This window comes from Daucus carota, chromosome 3 (genome assembly GCF_001625215.2).
Source record: "Daucus carota subsp. sativus chromosome 3, DH1 v3.0, whole genome shotgun sequence".
NCBI classification, from domain to species: domain Eukaryota; kingdom Viridiplantae; phylum Streptophyta; class Magnoliopsida; order Apiales; family Apiaceae; genus Daucus; species Daucus carota.
The window spans coordinates 28,428,110-28,449,618 of record NC_030383.2 but is presented as its reverse complement, the minus strand read 5'-3'; the positions used below and the strand labels follow the sequence as shown (position 1 = coordinate 28,449,618).

The 21,509-nt window shown below is 45.0% G+C and overlaps 1 pseudogene; it reads right to left on the bottom strand.

Annotated features, from left to right (window-relative positions):
• Positions 1–10,439: 10,439 nt before the first annotated feature.
• On the bottom strand, positions 10,440–20,360 carry LOC135151456 (uncharacterized; annotated as a pseudogene).
• Between the last annotated feature and the right edge of the window lie 1,149 nt (positions 20,361–21,509).

Genomic DNA, 21,509 nt, shown 5'->3' with positions numbered 1-21,509 from the left:
CTCTCACTGAGAAGACTGGAGAAGTTGTAACATAAAAAGACCTTGACAAAATAGAGTCAGTACAAATTCTGATGGATACTCATGATGGGCCAGAAGATAAAGAGAAAATTGCTATATTTTTGGAATCTGGCAGAGTTTACAGAATATCTGAAGCTGATCTATTGGTAAAATCTCTGAGGGAACTTGAGCATATTCACTATATGCTTGAGATAAAGAATGAAGCAACCAAGAGATGGTGTGAGCTGTTGAAAAGAACTATTCGAGAGAAAAGAAGATTTTATGGGATAAGTTCTGATGCAGAGTATGTTCCTAAGATAACTCAAGAAGATGGTTCAGAGATTAATATGGAGAAAAATAGTTCTGTCATAGAAACTATAGCTGGAACCAGAATTTTGGGTTACAATAATGAAGCTGACAGACCAGGAGCTATTCAACTGGGAGAAGCCATGAAAAGATGCAAGGCAAGGGCCTTGAGATCAGCTATATACCAGACAGGAGAACAAAATGAAGAATTGAAGACTGTCAAAGCTCAAATGATACAGACTCTGAGACAAATTGAAGAAGATCTGATAACTCAGTTTGTTAAAGAGAGCTATGGGTATAGACTGATTGGATAGCTAGTTCTGCTGGTTCTGTAAGTTGTAATTAGTTCTGAGAATTAATTATTTCATGCATTTGTCCTTGATTATTTTTGACATCATCAGTAAATATATAGAACTTGTTCATTCTGTCTAATGTACAAGTTGGGGGAGATTGTTACATATTTGATGATGTCACAGGTATTTAACTTGTTTAGAGTGCAGATTTAAAGATCAGAGTTTATCTGGAGATCAGAGTTTGATGACTGCCAGCTGGACCAGAGTTTATATGAAGGTCAGAGTTTGCAGGCGGCTGATTTCTAGGAGAGGATCTGGATAAACAAGAAAGGAGAATATTAAGGAAGATATGCAAATCAGAACAAGAAAAGGATAGCTACTGATTAGATTATTTTAGGAAGCAGATAATTGTAAATCAATCAGTAGATATCATGAAACTGTGTATATAATCACAGCTTAGGGTTTACTCTAGATGAGTTATCAATAGAATATCATTCGTGTAACCTAGCAGCTCTTAGTGATAAAATATAAATCACTAAGAGATTATTTGTAAGCTACTGTGATTTGTGAATAAGAGTTTAGTTGAATTATTCTCTTATACTGGTGTTCTGTTATTGATTGTGTTTGTTGTGCCATAAAATCTCCCTGGACTTATTTTATAGCCCATCATATTATTTGGGCTTCGCTTGGGCTTATTGGAATCATTTGGTTAAGAATAATGGGCTTCGCCATGGCTGGATGGATCATTGAAGATGTACAAGAAGGTGTATGGACTTGCATTGGAGGCACATTGAAGGCTGCCATCATAATGGGGTTGCACCTGAAGGCGCTTTAGGGGTTACCACTGTTAGGGGTTACCGCTAAGTGCATCCTGGCTTGCAGTTATGGGGCTGCAGCTAGGGGATGCCGCTGGCAGGGCTTCCGCCGCCTGGGCAGAATGGCAGGCAGATTTCAAGCAGGACTCTTCTTCCTTGTTTCTAGGAGGACGAATTGGAGACATATTGGGAGTGTATCAGCTATTATTTATCTACGAATTAAGGGATAAATACATCTATTATGAAGATAATTATAATCGGAGGAGATAATTCACATATATTCGGATATCTATTGAAGATGAAGGCTTCAAGTGACCTACTTGGAGTGGGATACCTCTGGATAACTACTGAAAGAAGGCTGTTTTATCCTAAACTAGAGGGGATAAGAGCTTATCTCTTCAGAGTCCTAAATCGAGAACTAAATGGGCTTGATCCCTATAAATATAGGGTATGTAGGCACCTTGCAAGGGGACGAGAATCATATTCACGAGTTCTACACTCTAAAGAGAGGCACGTGTAACCTTTGTGACAGATATTTCCGGGCAATTGCAGGACGGAATTCCATAATTCCGGCCTCGTTGTTTGGTTCTTTGCAAGCTCAGCCCTTAAACACACTTGTTTCTCATTTGTTTTGTTAGTTTATGTCAACGGTAGCCCCTAAGAGCTAGCCGTGATTTTCGTAGTTGTAATAGATATCCCTATAATTGTGCTATACGGTTCTGGGGGTGTTGTATCAATTCCTCTCACAACACTTTTTGGCGCTAGAAGGAGGGCATTACTGATCTTAGAGAGGAGAGATGTCAGAAATTCCCGAAAACACTGAAAACCCCAAGACGCCGGAAGGCGCTACGCAGGATGAAAGTGATGTTCCAAGCGGAGAACTAACCCGCGAGGAGATGAAGGCAAAAATGAAGAGAATGAGTAGGAGGATTGCCTCCTTGAAAAGAAAGTCAGCAAGGTCGAAAAAGGCTAGCAAGGTGACTCCCACCAAGCAAGATTTTGGTGTAGAAGGCGGCAGGAAGGAAGGTGGCAACCCTGAAAAAGAAGCTAACCCCGAAATGGATGATAGAGAGCACTCACAGGCTGCTAGTGTGTTCGACCGCCTTGGGAGGAAACTGACCGAGCAAGACTTGCGGCACAGGCTTGGCAACAAGGCCCCTAACGGGGATGGACCTGAAGGCTCGCAACATAGGGCTCCTCCCAGTCAGCGACATGAGAAGCCCGTGTCTGAAGCTCGGTCGAAGGATAAAAACCAAAGGCCGTCAAAGGTTATCTCCATTCATGACGATGAAGAAAGCTCAGGGTCGCACAATGATAATGAAGTGAGCAAGAAGAAAGACCAGCCCCTGGATGATGACTATGAGGTGGCACTTGATGATGGGGATAATAAATGCAAGATGGAAGAACTGCTGGAAGCCCTAAAGAAGGTGAAAGCCGACAAGAAGTCGAAAGCCGAGCTTACCGTAAAGTCACCCTTTACTAAGAAGGTTAGGGAGTCACCCCTACCTCGCATCTACAGGGGGGTTGGCGACCTGCGATTTAACGGAACCACGGATCCCGTGGAGTATCTTAGCCGGTTTGACACTGAGATGGAGGTCTACCAGATTCCGGACCTCACAAAATGTCGCTTGTTGGCTGCAACCCTCAGGGATGACGCTCATCACTGGTTCAAGAGGCTTCCCGCTGATTCCATCAGCTCTTGGAGGAAAATGTGCGAACTGTTTGTGGGACAATTCAGGGCTTCCGTCACTTACGCCCCACCTGCCAACACTCTGGCCAATATTAAGCAAAAGGAACATGAGACATTGAGGGAGTATTTTAAGCGCTTCAACGCAGAGGTACCCCGGGTTAGGCCAACTTCGAAGGAAACCCTGAAGAACTTCTTGATAGCGGGGGTAAGGCCTGGAACAGACTTTTGGAAGGAGTTGCAAGGGCGGGAACCTGAGACCCTAGCTGACTTCTTTGCTAGGGCTGAACCCCATAAGGTGATAGAGGAATCCCTGGCCAAGTTGAAGAAGGAGTCAAAGTCTGAAAGCCGTAGCAGCTGGAAAAACAAGAGGGATAGGTCTTACAGCCCAGATAGGAGGAACACCTACAAGAGGAATCCCTACGCAAGGCCTGCTGGTGAAAAGCCCTCGAGTCGGGATGGCAAAACCTCGCCCATTACAGTGAACACAACCAGCACGCAGGGCTTCGACAAGTCAAGGTTGACAGTGAGGAAGACAAGAGAAGCGAGGTACCACGAATACACGCCACTAACGGCCTCTATAGATCACATTTTTGAGGTCGGAGACAAGGCGAGACTCTTCCGGAAGCCCTTTCGAAGTGGACCCCCTGGAAAGAAAGATCAGGGAAAATATTGTGCTTTCCACGATTTGAACGGACATGACACGGCGGAATGTATTCATCTTAAAGACCACATAGAGGATCTTATCAGAACAGGATATCTGACGGAGTTTGTAGCCCAAGAGGCTAAGAAATATAAGGAAAAGAAAGCTGAAAGGACAAATAACCAGGAAGCCAACCGTAACACCCGTGCTGGTAGTGTACGAATGATCATCGGAGGGCCCTTTGTGGGAGGCCAGGGACGCAGTGCTATGAAGAGATATGTACGGGAAGCCCGAGGGCCGCCCTTAACCAATGTGTGCCATCTGTCTGAAAGGCCTCCCAAAATGTTCAAAGGGGAGACTATGGACATTACCTTCACTGAGGGGGATGCACGCGCGGTACACCATCCTCATAGCGATGCCCTGGTGGTAACAGCCGTGATCGGAAATGTCAATGTACACAGGCTCCTCGTCGATAACGGAAGCTCTGTCAATATCTTGGCCTACAATGCGTATCAAAGAATGAAAATGGCGGATAAGGATATGATGGCTTGCTATAATGAGTTGTATGGTTTCACGGGGAATGCTGTCCAGATTGTTGGAAGGGTAAGACTCCCGATCACCCTTGGAGTGGAACCCCGAGCTGTCACTCAGGTTGCAGAGTTCATGGTAGTGAACGAAGACATCTCCTATAACGGGATCCTGGGCAGACCTATTTTAAGGGACATGCGGATTGTAACCTCAATATACCACCTATCCATGAAGTTCCCAACCCCCAATGGGGTAGGATGTGTACGAGGATGTCAGGCTGACTCCCGGGAATGTTATAGCAAGGCTTTGAGGTCCGCAGTAAAAGCCTGTAAAGAAGCCCAGCAAATGGATGAAGACATCCCGGAGAGCTGTTACAAGCAAGTGGATATAGAAGAGGAACCTGAGACCAAGGCTCAGGGAAGGGTTTTAATAAAGTTTGTGAAAGCAACCTGCAACATGGTGATTATCGTGCAACATCCGGGGGAAGATCCTTATCTAGAAGCCTCGCATGCCGTGCATGAAGGGCTTGCACCCACGGATGCACTCCCAACAAAGAATATTGATACGGCCGAAACCCTGGTTGAAGGGATCGTGGAAGATGCTACTGACAGTGACTTTGAAGGGGATGGTCAAAAACAGCCCCAAAATAAAAAGCGAGAAAGTGGGTGCGAGGCACCTTGTGACTTCAATAGTGCTATGGTAACCTATCAACTCGGAAACTGAACACGGCTTCCCGTTCATGAAATCCTGGGTACGCAACCCCAAGGGGGTGGCAACAAAGAGGTTACCGTTGAGATCGACCTCGACCCAAGGATGCCGGAAACCCAGGTGAAGACTGGAGCAGCTGGGGATACCCTGTCCATCTTGGTGGATGAGTCCGTCCCCACTAAAGAACTAAAAATTGGGGAGCAATTGGGGCCGGACCTAAGGGAAACCCTGACCGCATTCTTAAAGAATAATCTGGACGTCTTCGCTTGGAACCATTCGGATATGATCGGGATTCATCCAGAAGTCATGTGCCACCACCTCAATATTGACCCAGACAGGAAGGGAGTCAGACAGAAGAGAAGACCAATTAGTGGGGAAAGGGCTACCGCTCTTCAAGAAGAGGTAGACCGACTATTGAAGGCAGGCCTAGTGAAAGAAGCTTTTTACCCCACGTGGCTAGCAAACCCAGTGTTGGTGAAAAAACCTAACGGAAAGTGGAGAACTTGCATAGACTTTACTGATCTGAACAAGGCTTGCCCTAAGGACAGCTTCCCGCTCCCTCGAATTGACCAATTGGTGGATTCCACTGCGGGGCATGCACTGTTAAGCTTCATGGACGCCTACTCGGGCTACAATCAGATCCCCATGTTCGAGCCAGATCAGGAACACACCTCCTTCATCACCGACAGGGGGCTTTATTGCTATATAGGCATGCCGTTTGGGTTACTAAATGCTGGGGCTACATATCAGAGGCTGGTCAATAAGATGTTTAAAGATCAGATTGGAAGAACTATGGAAGTGTATGTAGATGACATGTTAGTAAAATCAAAGGAAGCTTACGATCATGTTACACACTTATCAGAGATGTTCGACATACTGAGGGATTACAGGATGAAGTTGAATCCCCAAAAATGCGTATTCGGGGTTGAATCCGGCAAGTTCTTGGGCTTCATTGTCAATCACAGGGGAATCGAAGCTAACCCTGCGAAGATCAAGGCCTTAATTGAAATGAGGTCGCCTAGGAATGTAAAGGAGGTGCAATGCCTTACAGGCCGGGTTGCCGCCCTAAACCGGTTCATCTCAAAATCCTCAGACAAATGTAGAGAATTTTTTGCAGCCATAAAAAAGGGGCAAAAATTTGAATGGACGACAGAATGTGAGGCTGCTTTCCTGAAGCTGAAGGAGCAACTTGGAAGCCCGCCACTGTTGGCCAAACCAACGGAGGGTGAAGCCTTGATCCTTTACCTAGGGGTTTCCGAGTTCTCAATTAGCGCCGTCCTGATCAAGGAGGAAGAGCAAGCCCAACAGCCAGTATACTATGTGAGCAAGAGATTACTTGATGCTGAAACCCGCTACTCAAACATGGAGAAGTTAGCCTACGCACTAATTTTGGCTTCCCGCAAATTAAGGCCTTACTTTCAGGCTCACAGGATTGAAGTACGAACATCCTTCCCTCTCAGACAGGTCTTGCACAAGCCGGAAGCCTCGGGAAGAATCATGAAATGGGCAATCGAGCTGGGCCAGTTTGACATAGAGTACAAGCCTAGAACCGCAATAAAGGGGCAAGCACTAGCTGACTTCATCTTGGAATTTCCACCCACTTTTGAAGTCGAAGGGACAGAATGCATAGCTGAATCCCAGTCTCCAGTAGCCATACCTGAGAATTGTTCCCCTTGGTGGAACCTGTACGTCGATGGGGCTGTAAATGGAAATGGGGCCGGGGCTGGCATTGTCTTAGTCAGTCCGGAAGGCCATAAGCTGCAAAGCTCCATTCATTTCGACTTCAATGCCACTAACAACGACGCGGAGTATGAAGCCCTAATAGCTGGCCTGAAGCTGGCCTTGGAAATGAGAGTGGAAAACATGAATGTTTACAGTGATTCTATGCTGGTAGTCTGGCACATCCGAGGAGGCTTTCAAGCTAGGGGTCCCCGCACCGATCTCTATATGCGGTATGCCCAGGAACTAATCGGGAAATTCAGGGAAATCAAGCTAGAGCAAATACCAAGGTCTGAGAATGCAGATGCCGATGCCTTAGCCAAGTTAGGCTCTCAGAGGGATGCACACATGCTCGGGGTGATCCCCCTCGAGATCCAGTATCAGCCTAGCATCCCCAAAATTGAAGTTATGGATGTTGAAGCTGATGAGACTAACCTCTGGACAACCCCAATCCATGAATACATAGCCAACGGAACCCTGCCTACCGACAAGGATGAGGCCAGGAAATTGAGGTACAAGGCAGCCCAGTATGTAATTTATGATGGAATCCTTTACAAAAGGGGATTCAACCGGCCCCTCCTCAGGTGTGTTGCTGGGGTAAGATGTGAATACATTATGCGCGAGGTGCATGAAGGAATCTGTGGGAATCACTCGGGGGGTGCCTCCCTCGCTCACAAAATCCTCCGTCAAGGCTACTACTGGCCTACCCTCCACAAGGATGCTCATGCCTTCGCCAGGGCCTGTGACAGTTGCCAAAGGTTCTCTAATACAAACAAGAGCCCCGCGGTACCCCTGAAGACCCTGACAAGCCCCTGGCCGTTCGCTGTTTGGGGTATAGATCTGATTGGTGAATTACCAAAAGGGAAAGGAGGGGTGAAATATGCAGTCGTGGCTGTAGATTACTTTACTAAATGGGCTGAAGCTGAACCCCTAGCTTCCATCACTGCAAGGAAGTTGGTAGACTTCGTTTGTCGCGCGATCGTCTGTCGATACGGGGTTCCCTACAAGCTCATATCAGACAATGGGAAACAGTTTGACAGCAATGAAATGATGGATTTCTGTGAAAACCTAGGTATAAAGAAAGGCTTCTCCGCGGTGTGCCACCCTCAGAGCAACGGTCAAACGGAGGCCGTAAACAAAATTATTAAGCACACCCTGAAAGCCAAACTCGAAGAGAAAAAGGGATGCTGGCCAGAAGAACTTCCCATGGTGTTGTGGTCTTACAATACCACTCCAAGGTCTACCACCGGTGAAACCCCGTTCACCCTAACATACGGGTGTGAAGCCATGGTTCCCGTAGAAGTTGGAGCAGGATCTTTTCGAAGGGATAACTACGACCCTGAGAATAATGAAGTCAACCACAGGCTCTACTTAGATCTGATTGAAGAAGTACGAGATACGGCTCAGTTGAAACTTGCTGCATATCAACAGAGGACCCGTAAATATTTTGATAAGAAAGTAAGGGCTCGACCCCTCAAAACGGGAGACCTAGTTCTCAGAAAAATGATGCCTAACATGAGGATTCCCGCTCATGGAGCCTTCGGTGCGAAGTGGGAAGGCCCATATATCATCAAAACAGTGCTTTGGGAAGGTACCTATCACCTCACAGACATGGATGGAAGACTCATACCACGGGCATGGAATGCCCAACACTTAAAGAGGTATTACCAGTAGCTTCACCCGGGTAGTATTTCTGTAGGCTTCGGCTTAAGGGTCAGGAAATAAAGGCAATTTATTAGTTGTAATTGCTATGCTTTTAGGAGAATTATCAGGCTACTATTTGCTTTACTTGCTAGGACGCTCGGGGGGTAGTGTCGTCGCACCCCCCAATATTATGCTATGTCAATTTTTACCATGTGATTCAATAAAATTCCGCAGCTTTCCGTTATGAAAATGTTGTGTATGCTTGCTTACGATGATTGTTGATTGAATACTTCATGTATGCTTTAAAAATTATTTAAGGCTTCGATTGCATCTAGTTCTCCACCATAATTAAAATTATGCTAAAGAACTCGGGGGGTAGTAGGCGTATCATTAACATTATTCATTCGGCTTAGAATTCAAATAAATTTGGGAATCGAAAACACTAAAACTCGTAAACACAACTTGATAACTTGGCTGCACCGGTGGGAAGGAAAGCTTTTCAAGCTTTCAAGGTTTCAAGCCTATCAAGGCTTTCAAGGCTAAAGCTTTTCAAGCTTTCGAGGTTTCAAGCCTATCAAGGCTTTCAAGGCTAAAGCTTTTCAAGCTTTCAAGGTTTAAAGCCTATCAAGGCTTTCAAGGCTAAAGCTTTTCAAGCTTTCAAGGTTTAAAGCCTATCAAGGCTTTCAAGGCTAAAGCTTTTCAAGCTTTCAAGGTTTAAAGCCTATCAAGGCTTTCAAGGCTAAAGCTTTTCAAGCTTTCAAGGTTTAAAGCCTATCAAGGCTTTCAAGGCTAAAGCTTTTCAAGCTTTCAAGGTTTAAAGCCTATCAAGGCTTTCAAGGCTAAAGCTTTTCAAGCTTTCAAGGTTTAAAGCCTATCAAGGCTTTCAAGGCTAAAGCTTTTCAAGCTTTCAAGGTTTCAAGCCTATCAAGGCTTTCAAGGCTAAAGCTTTTCAAGCTTTCAAGGTTTAAAGCCTATCAAGGCTTTCAAGGCTAAAGCTTTTCAAGCTTTCAAGGTTTCAAGCCTATCAAGGCTTTCAAGGCTAAAGCTTTTCAAGCTTCCAAGGTTTAAAGCCTATCAAGGCTTTCAAGGCTAAAGCTTTTCAAGCTTTCAAGGTTTAAAGCCTATCAAGGCTTTCAAGGCTAAAGCTTTTCAAGCTTTCAAGGTTTAAAGCCTATCAAGGCTTTCAAGGCTAAAGCTTTTCAAGCTTTCAAGGTTTAAAGCCTATCAAGGCTTTCAAGGCTAAAGCTTTTCAAGCTTTCAAGGTTTCAAGCTTATCAAGGCTTTCAAGACAAAAGCTATTCAAGCTTCCATGGCGTTGGGCTTGCGGCAGCCCTTCAAGGTTTAAAGCCCATCGAGGCTTTCAATACCGAAGGCTTACCGCGGCTTTCGAGTGTAAAGCCTATCCAGGCTCATAAGGCTTACTTGGTGAATTATTACAAGGCTAACTCGGTGGAACTACTAAAAAGCTCACTTAGCGGAATTACTTCAGAACTTATTTGGAGGAATTATTACAAGGCCTACGTTGTAAAATTATCTCAAAACTTATACTTGGAGACTACTCTAAAGGCTTACACCCAATGGTGTCCCTAGATTCTCACACATGTGAGATCAGATTCAACTGTGCTTAAATGGATTATTACAAGGAAAGACTAAGTGCTTTTACATACGCTATTGGGGAGTTAACACAAACGTATACATCAACATACATTCACAAAGAAGGAAACGACTCTGAAGAACAAGGTCCCAAGGGTCATAACCCCCCAGAAAGCAAACAACGCTTACAAGGGCTATCCCCTATATTCGTTCTTTCTACCTGCATGGAAAAGTTAGGCGACCAACACAAAATATCCAAGGAAATGCAAGAAAGGCATACAAGGCAAGGAATGAAGAAATGAAAGCAATTACATATAAAATAAGCTACAAGGGAAATTCCTCCCCACACCAACAGGGGGAGGCCCTTGTAGCACTAAAAATGTCTTGCGGAGCATTCGGAGGTGCCCGCACCCTCATCCAAAAAATATTCAATTCGTGACGACAAGCGCCACACACAAATTCACAATTCGTAAATAAAAGTTTAATTAAACACGGGGAAGGAAGGATTAAAAAGCAGCTGGAGAGGAGGAGGCCTTGGGGTCTTCATCGATTGCCAGGGCGTCCGAGGAGATTGCGTTCTGGGAAGGAGCCACAACTAAGGCCTCCACCTGGGCCACCACATCAAGTTCCGGAAGGGATGCCTTCTCAGCCTCCTGTCGGTCCTTAGCCGCAGTTTCTCCCTCAGAAGTACCCCCAAGAACTTCCTTGGCGCTGGCTTCGGCTTTCCCAGAGCTGGTGGCGTCTTCAACTTTTGCCTCCTCAAGGGCTACCGCAGCGTCGGGCCCCAACTTGGCCCAATCGTTGTCAGGGAAGAAGCGGTAGGCCGATTTCACGCAGTCCTTGACCCCTGCGGCAACTCCGGCCTCAAAAACGGCGGCCTCCCGCTCCTTCCTCATCGCCTTTGCAGCGACGGCAGCCTCCTGCAGCTCCTTCACCTGGCCCTCCAGCCTCTTCACCATCTTCCCAAGGCCATCTGCCTCCTCCTCCAAGGAACGCCTCACGGCGTCCTCCTTCCTCCTCTCCTCACGGACTTTGGCTTCAGCCTCCTTCAGCTCCTGGTTGGCCTTCAGCACAAGATCTCTATCTTTGACAGCGGAAGCCAGGTCCGCCTTAGCCTGCTTCAAATCCGCCCTCATCTTCTCATTGACCCGGGCTGTGTCAGCAACATGCTCCCCCATCTTCAGATCGAGGAACAGGCTCTTAGCGTTGGCCACCACCTTGTCACGGGTGGCCTCAGCTATCGAAAGCCTGTCCCACTCCCGGACGGTAGCCTCGGGGACCTGGTCGGAGAGCATCCGCTGAAAAAGCTGAGTCTTTTGGGAAGAGGAGGAAGCGGGAGAGCTGCGGGCCAGGGCTAACCTGGGCTTCTTGCTTGTACGGCCTTCAGCTGAAGACCCCGCCTCAGCAGTCTTGGAGGGGTCCCGCTTGCGACCCCTAGAGGAGGCCTTCTTCTGCTCCAGAGAGGGAGAAGGGAGCTGAGAAAGTGGCTTGACAGGAAGGGGAGCCTGAGGATCGGAGGCCTCCCCGAACAGATCCTCGTATTTAGTGGAGCGCTTGATGAATTTGGGAATGTTGGCGGCCATATCTGTGGAAAGAGACAAGGGAAAACAATTAGACAATATCCAGGCATATATGGGAATATGGGAAGAGGCAAGCCTAGCAAATGGCATAAAGATCATAAATCATGCATGAAGGAAATCTATAAAGCAAATATCAGGAAAGTAAGTTCAAAGGTGCAAACTAAGAGGAAACCTGGGCTTCCCGTCGCCTCCACATCTGCACCCCCCTCGTCAACGGGGGATGCATCTACCACCGTAGTGGAAAAACCGAGCCTCTCCAGATTTTCTGGAGTAAGCAGGCTGGAGCCATCACCTAGCCCGGTGGATAGCCCCAACACATGCTTGGCCCTCTCAAGGGACTCTCCCGCCAGAGGAGTCTGCACTGGCATGTCTACAACAAATACAAGCATAAGGAAACTAAACGGGAACCCTAAAGGGCTAAACTAGGCAATGGATTAAGGAAAAGCTGGCTTACTGGGGGAGAGATTGAAGTCCTTCCTGTAGACTGGGCAGTCATAGCAGTAAAGGAAGAGCTTCTGCCAGTCCGACATCGACTGACGGTTGCCCTTGATGCCCTTCTTGTGATGGGTGTTCCAGGCAGTGAGGTAGAAGAACCCTGGGGTCCTGCCAGTAAGTTTCAGCTAGAAGAACCAGCCTAATTCCAAGGCAGACATCCTCACCCCATGGTGGATGTCGTAGAGGATGTAGAGGCAGACTGCCATGCGGTAGGAGTTGGGGGTGAGCTGCATGGGAGAGACCTCATAGAAGTCCAAGACCTCCAGGATGAAAGGATGGAGGGGGAGAGACAAACCCAGCCTGAAGAACTGGGCGGAAAGCACGGCTTTGGGGTAGCCAGTGCCTGGCTTGAGGGTGTCGAAGCGGTGACACCTCTCTCCTGGCTTCGGGATCCCCAAGGTACAGCCAGGGTTGCAGGACTCCAATAGGGATTGCAGCCGAACAGGAGTCATGATGGAGTCCATATGCTCGCAGGCCAGGACTACAGCTGGAGGCTCGATCACCTCCACGGAAGCCTCAGCCTCCCGTTCAGCCTCCTCGGGGCTCCCCTCGAGGGCTTCAGCAGCGGGGTCCAGCGGGAGGCCCGAGGTCCCATCCTCCTTACTGGACTCAGAGGTTGTCCAGTTGAGCTCCTTCACCACCAAATTGCGCCTGGAGCGGGTTCTGGAGCTAACCCCTAAACTGGGTCTGGCAGGCTGAAGGTCCTGGCTAAAGGAGGATCCCGTGTCAACCGCAACAACGGGAGCCTTGCTGGTGGCAGACTGAGAAGAATGTGAGGACATGGATCCTTGAGACATCTACAATAGGAAAGGATGGGTTAACGAAAGGACACAGCAAGACGAGGAGGGGTCGAGAGAAAGAAAGACAAAAAGGGGAGAACGAGAAAGGGGTTTGCGGAAGACTGGGCTGCAAGGGTGGAGCCCTACGGGTGTGAAGGAGGAATGAAAAGGCTTCAGTTGGAGCCCTGAAGTGTAAGAGGACTATATCCCTCACAGGAAGTAGCACAGGCCACGGAGGACGGTTCGTCTTCTTCGGGAAACCCGACAAGGGACCCGGAGCGGGAAGCCTAATCCTAACCCTAAACTCAACCACAACAATCAACGCCCAATCACAGTCCTAAGATACCAACTAAACAAGTATGGCAAGCAAATCACACAAACAATACATTCACAGCAGATCCAGGGCACAAAAAGAGGGGTTCGATTGTGAAAGAGGGGTTCCCCCCTGGAGGCGATTGGGAACCTAGGGTCTATAATCTAGGGTTACGATCACGGCCTCAAAGCAATGCGACAACACCAAGGGCGATAACCCGGTTGGGGAAACAATCAAGGCCTAATTGGGGTCAATTAAAACCAGTGGTGTGTGTATATTTAAAGGATGAGTGTACATGTTTAACTATAACTGGCATGCAGAGCAAATTAGCAGTTCAATCGGGCATAATAACATCAAGCAAGGCAAATGTGGGTGTGTGCACGCATACCGAGGTGAACAATCAAGGGAAAAAGAGGCAGACAGGCATGGATCATACAAGCATTTAGTCACAAACATGGATGAATGTAACGAAAAGGAAAGCCGGAGGTCAAGAAACATACCTTTGGTTGGAAGTTGGAGAAAAGTCGAAGGGTCGCCGGAAGGAGTAAGCTAGCGTCTGGAGTACTTCGAGTGTGAGAGAAGTGTAAGAGGAAAGATGTGAGAGTTAAAAGTAAAAAGTAAAACAAGGCTTCAGAGGCATGAATTTATAGTAGTGGTAAGTGGGAGACACACGCGCCAGGTGGCACGATTGGATTGGAAAGGCGTGAAGATAGCCTTGATGATGCACGGCTTCCCGAGGAGAGGCTAGGCAGGTGAAGAGGGAGAGTTTAGCTGGAACTCTACAACTAGCCACATTATTAGGAGTTCAGTTGGGTTTTAAATTAATTTGAATTCAAATTAAACCCCTAGATAATTGGGATCAGCCTTATCACAAACTGACATGGCACACGCGGGAAGCTAGAAAGGTGGAATAAAATTGTGGAAGCTCGGACACATTCGTGGAAAATAATTTTAATTATCTTTGGGAATAAATATTCAAGGCTTGCGGTGGTTGTACTGAATTAATATAATTGGTTTTATAATTATGTGTGGGGATTACGTCTGAATTATTTCTTGTTTCTTACACCGGGCTACGCCCACGTAAGCTTAGAAATAATATACGACTAATTTCTGACATAATTTAAGGGCTTGCAGCTGGATGATTGAGGGTTACCGTTCTTAGGTTCCTCTCGTATTTAATAATTCAAGGAACCGGGGGGTAGTTGTTGTGCCATAAAATCTCCCTGGACTTATTTTATAGCCCATCATATTATTTGGGCTTCGCTTGGGCTTATTGGAATCATTTGGTTAAGAATAATGGGCTTCGCCATGGCTGGATGGATCATTGAAGATGTACAAGAAGGTGTATGGACTTGCATTGGAGGCACATTGAAGGCTGCCATCATAATGGGGTTGCACCTGAAGGCGCTTTAGGGGTTACCACTGTTAGGGGTTATCGCTAAGTGCATCCTGGCTTGCAGTTATGGGGCTGCAGCTAGGGGATGCCGCTGGCAGGGCTTCCGCCGCCTGGGCAGAATGGCAGGCAGATTTCAAGCAGGACTCTTCTTCCTTGTTTCTAGGAGGACGAATTGGAGACATATTGGGAGTGTATCAGCTATTATTTATCTACGAATTAAGGGATAAATACATCTATTATGAAGATAATTATAATCGGAGGAGATAATTCACATATATTCGGATATCTATTGAAGATGAAGGCTTCAAGTGACCTACTTGGAGTGGGATACCTCTGGATAACTACTGAAAGAAGGCTGTTTTATCCTAAACTAGAGGGGATAAGAGCTTATCTCTTCAGAGTCCTAAATCGAGAACTACATGGGCTTGATCCCTATAAATATAGGGTATGTAGGCACCTTGCAAGGGGACGAGAATCATATTCACGAGTTCTACACTCTAAAGAGAGGCACGTGTAACCTTTGTGACAGATATTTCCGGGCAATTGCAGGACGGAATTCCATAATTCCGGCCTCGTTGTTTGGTTCTTTGCAAGCTCAGCCCTTAAACACACTTGTTTCTCATTTGTTTTGTTAGTTTATGTCAACGGTAGCCCCTAAGAGCTAGCCGTGATTTTCGTAGTTGTAATAGATATCCCTATAATTGTGCTATACGGTTCTGGGGGTGTTGTATCAATTCCTCTCACAACAGTGTTCACTATATTAATTCATATAGTGTGTTAATTCGGCCTAACAAAGTGAGAACAAGCAATAATTAGGTACTTAAAAATATGAAAAATATGCACTTATCAAACTTCCCCATACCTATATTTTGCTCGTCCTCGAGTAAAATCAAAAGAAAAGAAAATAAACTATGAAAACTAGATGCGATTCCTAGGCTCCTTTTCGTAGGCGTGACGGGTGATTTTAGGTTCACCAACCCGTTAAACTCGTAGACGATCTCTACAAGAGGAGTTTTGTCTCCTAAGGGTATACAGAAGATATACCCATAAAATCTGTGAGACATTCTAGCAAGTGTCTACTCGACTCTACTCTAATTTCGCCGGTGTTAACAAAAAGCGTTTTTAAGGAAAATACGACTCAAAGACTCTTTTCCTAATAATCAAGATACAGTTGTCTCTAATCTACTTGAATCGACACAAAAATTTACTCGAAATCCAAGGTGTGAAATGAATTTAAGGCCTTTGATGGATCCTAATTATCTAAGAACATTTTCTCTTTTTCAACCAATTTTGAACTGACCCAATCTCTATCGAAACAAATATCTAGCCAAACTTCACAAACCCTTAGTCTATTTTTTTTTTCTCTTTCTTTTTCTCTTTTTTTTTTCTTTTTTTGCATTGACTTTATTTTGTCAGTTTTCTTAGGCAAACAATGTTACCCATGTAGCGAGCTTTAGGTCAGTGACTCCCAAACCAAACGGTCTTAGGGCACTAGGTTTTGAAATCCCCTGATGGACTTAATAACTCGAGTAACAAATGCCACAAAACGAGACTAGCCAATCTACTTTTGCCCATTTATCTAAAGATTTTATCTATAAAGAACAATGGGTATTGAAGTAGTTATTCCTTTTCATTTTCTATCTCTTTTTTTCTCTTTTTCTCTTTTTTTTATTCGCAAAGGCTCGATTCGACATTGTTTCAACATGTGGGTTCTCTCTCAGGTATCGAATAATATCACTAGACAATCTCTCCATCAAAGGTCTTGTGCAAATGTGTGTGCCGTCTTGGAATTACGAGTACAAATCGGTCGATACAAGCTTCAAAAAGACAACCTTACTCAACTACGTTCAAATTATCTAAAAGACACTACATAAATATACTTTTATGAAAACATGCTAACACCAACTACTCCTAAAGTTCAAGTGTGGCAAAGACAACTTAGCTAAAACATCTCTATTTTCGGATTTTTCTATTTTTCATTTTTTAGGGTTTTTCATTTTTTAAGAATTACACTAAAGCCCTCCCCATACCTAAATCATGCATTGTCCTCAATGTATGCAAAAGAGAGAATCGAAATGTAAGAGTAAAGAGGAAAAATACCTGAATAGGAGATGAAGGTATTTTTATTAACTACTGAAGCAACTTACATGATCAAGGGTCGATGAGGTGGATGACCTCTTCCTCCGAATCAACGGGCAATTCTAAAAATGGTTTAAGGCGTTGACCATTAACTTTAAAAATATTACCATTTTTAAGATCCTGAATTTCAACAGCACCATGAGGAAACACAACTTGAACAATGTAAGGACCATCCCATCTAGAACGCAACTTTCCGGGAAACAAATGAAGCCTAGAATTGTAGAGAAGAACTTTTTGGCCGGGAGAAAAGGATTTTCTCAAAATAGTTTTATCATGGAAGGCCTTGGTTCTCTCTTTGTAAATTTTAGCATTTTCATAGGCATCATTCCTAAGCTCGTCCAACTCGGTCAATTGTAACTTCTGTTGACTACCAGCGGTGGGTAAGTCGAAGTTCAATTCTCTAATGGCCTACATGGCCCTATGCTCTAACTCAACCGGCAAATGGCAAGCTTTACCATACACGAGTCTATAAGGAGACATTCCTAAGACGGTCTTAAAGGCGGTCCGATAGGCCCATAAGGCATCTATCAACTTGGTTGACCAATCCTTCCTATTCGAGTTGACAGTCTTTTCTAAGATTTGCTTAATTTGCCGGTTCGAAACCTCTACTTGGCCACTAGTTTGAGGATGATAAGGGGTAGCCAACCTATGAGTGATGGAGTACTTCTTAAGAAGTGACTCGAATTGACGGTTCTTGAAATGCGTCCCTTGGTCACTAATGATAGCCCTAGGTGTGCCAAATCGAGAAAGATATTCTCTTTAAGGAATCGAAGGACAACTTTATTGTCATTAGACCGGGTCGGGATGGCTTCTACCCACTTAGAAACATAATCTACCGCTAGAAGAATGTAGAGGTGGCCAAACGAACTAGGAAAGGGACCCATGAGATCTATGGCCCACACATCAAAAAGCTCTATAACAAGGATTGGGCTCATAGGCATCATGTTTCTCCTAGTGATTCTTCCTAGATGTTGACACCTACTACATGCGGAACAATACTCGGCGGCATCCTTAAACAAACTAGGCCAATAAAAACCGCATTGGAGGATTTTAGCGGCGGTCTTCTTCGCACTAAAATGACCTCCACATGCTTGATCGTGACAAAATGAGAGGATGCTATGAAACTCACTATTTGGGACACACCTCCTAATGATTTGATCGGGACAATTTTTAAATAGATATGGGTCGTCCCAAAAGAAATGTTTCACTTGAGAAAAGAACTTGGCTTTATCATTCTTGGACCATGTCGAGGGAATGTCACCGGTTGCTGAGTAATTGACAATGTCGGCGAACCAAGGGAGAGTGGAAATCGAGAGAAGGTGTTCGTCGGGAAATGACTCGCTTAAGGGCAAGTCGTTAGTGGATTCAACCACTAATCGAGAGAGATGATCGGCGACGACATTCTCACAACCTTTCTTATCCCTAATCTCTAAGTCAAACTCTTGGAGTAACAATACCCATCTAATCAATCGGGCTTTTGAGTCTTTTTTAGAGAAAAGGTACTTGAGAGCGTGTAAACAATGATTTTGGACCCGATAAGATAAGAGCGAAACTTTTGTAAGGCAAAGACTACGGCTAGAAGTTCCTTCTCGGTGGTAGAGTAATTGAGTTGGGCATCATTTAAGGTCTTACTAGCATAGTAAATGACGTGAGGCCTCTTATCTATTCGTTGTCCTAAAACCGCTCCTATGGCATAATCGGATGCGTCACACATAAGCTCAAAAGGTTGACTCCAATCGGGAGACTTCATGATCGGGGCCGAAGTCAATTCTCTCTTAAGGTCTTCGAAGGCATGAACACACTCGCTTGTGAACTCGAATTTGACATCCTTAGCTAGAAGGTTGGTCAAAGGTCGGGCCTTTTTGCTAAAATCCTGGATGAATCTACGATAAAATCCCGCATGTCCAAGGAAGAAGCGAATTTCCTTAACGGACTTGGGGGGTGGGAGATTAGCAATTAGGTCAACCTTTGCCTTGTCTACTTCAATCCTTTTTTCAGAAATTTTGTGTCCTAAAACGATTCCCTCCTTAACCATAAAATGACATTTCTCTGAATTTAACGCTAAATCCGTTTCCTCACATCTTTTCAAAACTAAGTCTAGATTGTTAAGGCATTGGTGAAAAGATGGGCCAAAGATGGAAAAGTCATCTAGGAAGACTTCTAGAAAGTCACCTATCATTTCCGAGAAGATGCTAGTCATGCACCTTTGGAACGTGGACGGGCCCGTAGTTAGGCCGAAAGCTAGACGTCTATAAGCGAAGGTTCCAAAAGGGCAAGTGAAGGTGGTCTTTTCTTGGTCCTCGGGTGCGATTGGGATTTGAAAATATCCCGAGTAACCGTCTAAGAAGCAATAAAATGCATGACCCGCTAACCTCACTAGCATTTGATCGATAAAAGGCAAAGGAAAATGGTCTTTCCTAGTGACGGCATTGAGCTTCCTAAAGTCTATGCACATTCTCCAACCGGATTGGATGCGGGTTGGAACTTGCTCATTGTTCTCATTGGTCACCAAAGTAATGCCCGACTCACCCACTTACTATCAGAAATGGGATAGATGATCCCATTGTCTAAGCACTTAAGAATTTCTTTCTTAACTACCTCCATCATGGGAGGATTCAACCTCCTTTGAGGTTCTCTTACGGGCTTTGCATCTTCTACCAAATGAATCCTATGTTGGACAATCGCTGGGCTAATTCCTTTAATGTCCGAGATGCTCCACCCTATCGCTTCCTTATGCTTTCTAAGGATTCCTAAAAGTTCTTTCTCTTGTGACATAGTCAAATTAGAGGCAATGATAACAGGATAGGACTCGTTAGGGCCTATAAAAGCATACTTAAGAGTGTCGGGAAGAGGTTTGAGTTCTAATTCCGGCGGTTGTGACTCAACGGTTTTATTTGGTGAAGGCAAATGGTCGGGTTCAACATCACGCTCTTGACTTGTTGTAGGAATAGTGGATTCTAACATTTGGTTGACCTCATGTGTGTAGTCGGAAACATCCCAATCCTCTCCAAAATGTTTTAAGCAAAATTCAAGGGCATCTTTAGGATTCATGAGATCTTGATCAACTATTTCATCAATTAGATTGACGCCCATAGGTTGATCATAGAAATCATCGGATTGTTTCCCTACATGAAATATGTTAAGGTCGATTGTCATGTTTCCAAATGTTAGCTTCATTAAGCCATTCCTACAATTAATCAACGCGTTGGATGTAGCTAAAAAGGGTCGTCCTAAGATGATGGGAATTTGATTCTTCGGATCCTTAACCGGCTCGGTCTCTAGGACGACATAATCTACGGGAAAACAAAGTCACCTACTTTAATTAGCACGTCTTCGATCATTCCCTTAGGAATTTTCACGGATCGATCGGCTAATTGAACTGTGACATTAGTTTGTCGGAGCTCCCCTAAACCTAAAGCTTGGTAGACAGAATATGGAAGGAGATTAACACTAGCCCCTAAATCAAGTAACGCTTTATCCACAAAAGTTTCTCCTATGACACATGAAATTGTAGGACAACCGGGGTCCTTGTATTTCACGGGGATTTGGTTTGAGAGAATCGAACTAATGTGAGATGTAAGGAAAGCTTTCTTAGGGACATGATTGGTTCTCTTATGGGTACATAACTCCTTAAGACACTTAGCATATGAAGGAATTTGTTGAATTGCATCTAAAAGGGGTATGTTGATCTTGACTTGCTTAAACACTTCCAAAATCTTCTCCATTTGAGCCGATTGCTTCGGTGAAATAAGTATTTGTGGGTAAGGGACTCTCGGTTTATAGACCACTTCACTTTGCAACTCGGGTTCCGGGTTTGGATCACTCGACTCCTCACGGGCTTTTGATCACTCGGGTTTGTCATGATTAATGGTAGTAATGGGTGGACTCGAATCCCCTTTATTACCAAGGTTCTCACCAACGTGGGTATCTATTTGCTTACTAGACCTAAGAGAAATGACCTCATGCACATTATCCGGGGGTCTTTGATTAAGTGGAAATTTTGGGTTCGGCTCCGGTTGACTTGGGAATTTGTTCTTTTCTCGCTCACACAACGTGCTTGCTAATTGACTCAATTGGGACTCTAACTTAGAGACGGCTTGCATATTAGAATGCAAAAGTTGCCTATCTTGGGTTAAAGTTTGCATGAAAGTTTGCTGGGATTGAGTCAAATTAGTTTGCGATTTCACTAAGGCCTCTATGCTTTTTTCTAAGGAATTGAGTCTCTTATCCGAATCATTAAAACCGGGAGGATTCAAAGGAGCTTGACTCAGGTTTTGATAATTCAGAAAAGAATTGGGATTGGGCCTAGGAAAATTAGGTTGTGGGGCTTGAAAATTTTGCCCTTGGTTCCACGAGAAATTCGGGTGATTCTTCCACCCAGGGTTGTACGTTGGTGCAAAAGGGTCATTTCTAGGCTTAGGTTGAAACATCGTGTACGTTCACTTGCTCAAACTCGTGGGATTGTAGGATCTCGGGATGGGGAGCATTATAGTTCGGGAACATAGGCAAAAATGAAGGGCCACTATGAGACTCTAAAGCTTCGAGTCTCTTAGTAAGGGTTGCTAATTTGGCATCGGTTGTCGGTTGCCACATTGTTTCCTATCGAATGCAAACCCCTAGAGCTAGACGACTCGATTGACTTTTTAGGTTCCCTAGTAGACTCCCATAACATTGTTTTTCGGCTAAGTCCTCGAAAAATTCCCACCCTTGGTCCTCATCTTTCTCCATGAATTTTCCTTGGCACATAGACTCTAATAACGCGGTGGTTTGACTATCTAAGGCCTCGTACACAATCTTACAAAGTCTCCATTTCTCTATTCCATGGTGGGGGCATTGTGATAGAAGATTTTTAAAATGATCAAAGAATTTCAAAA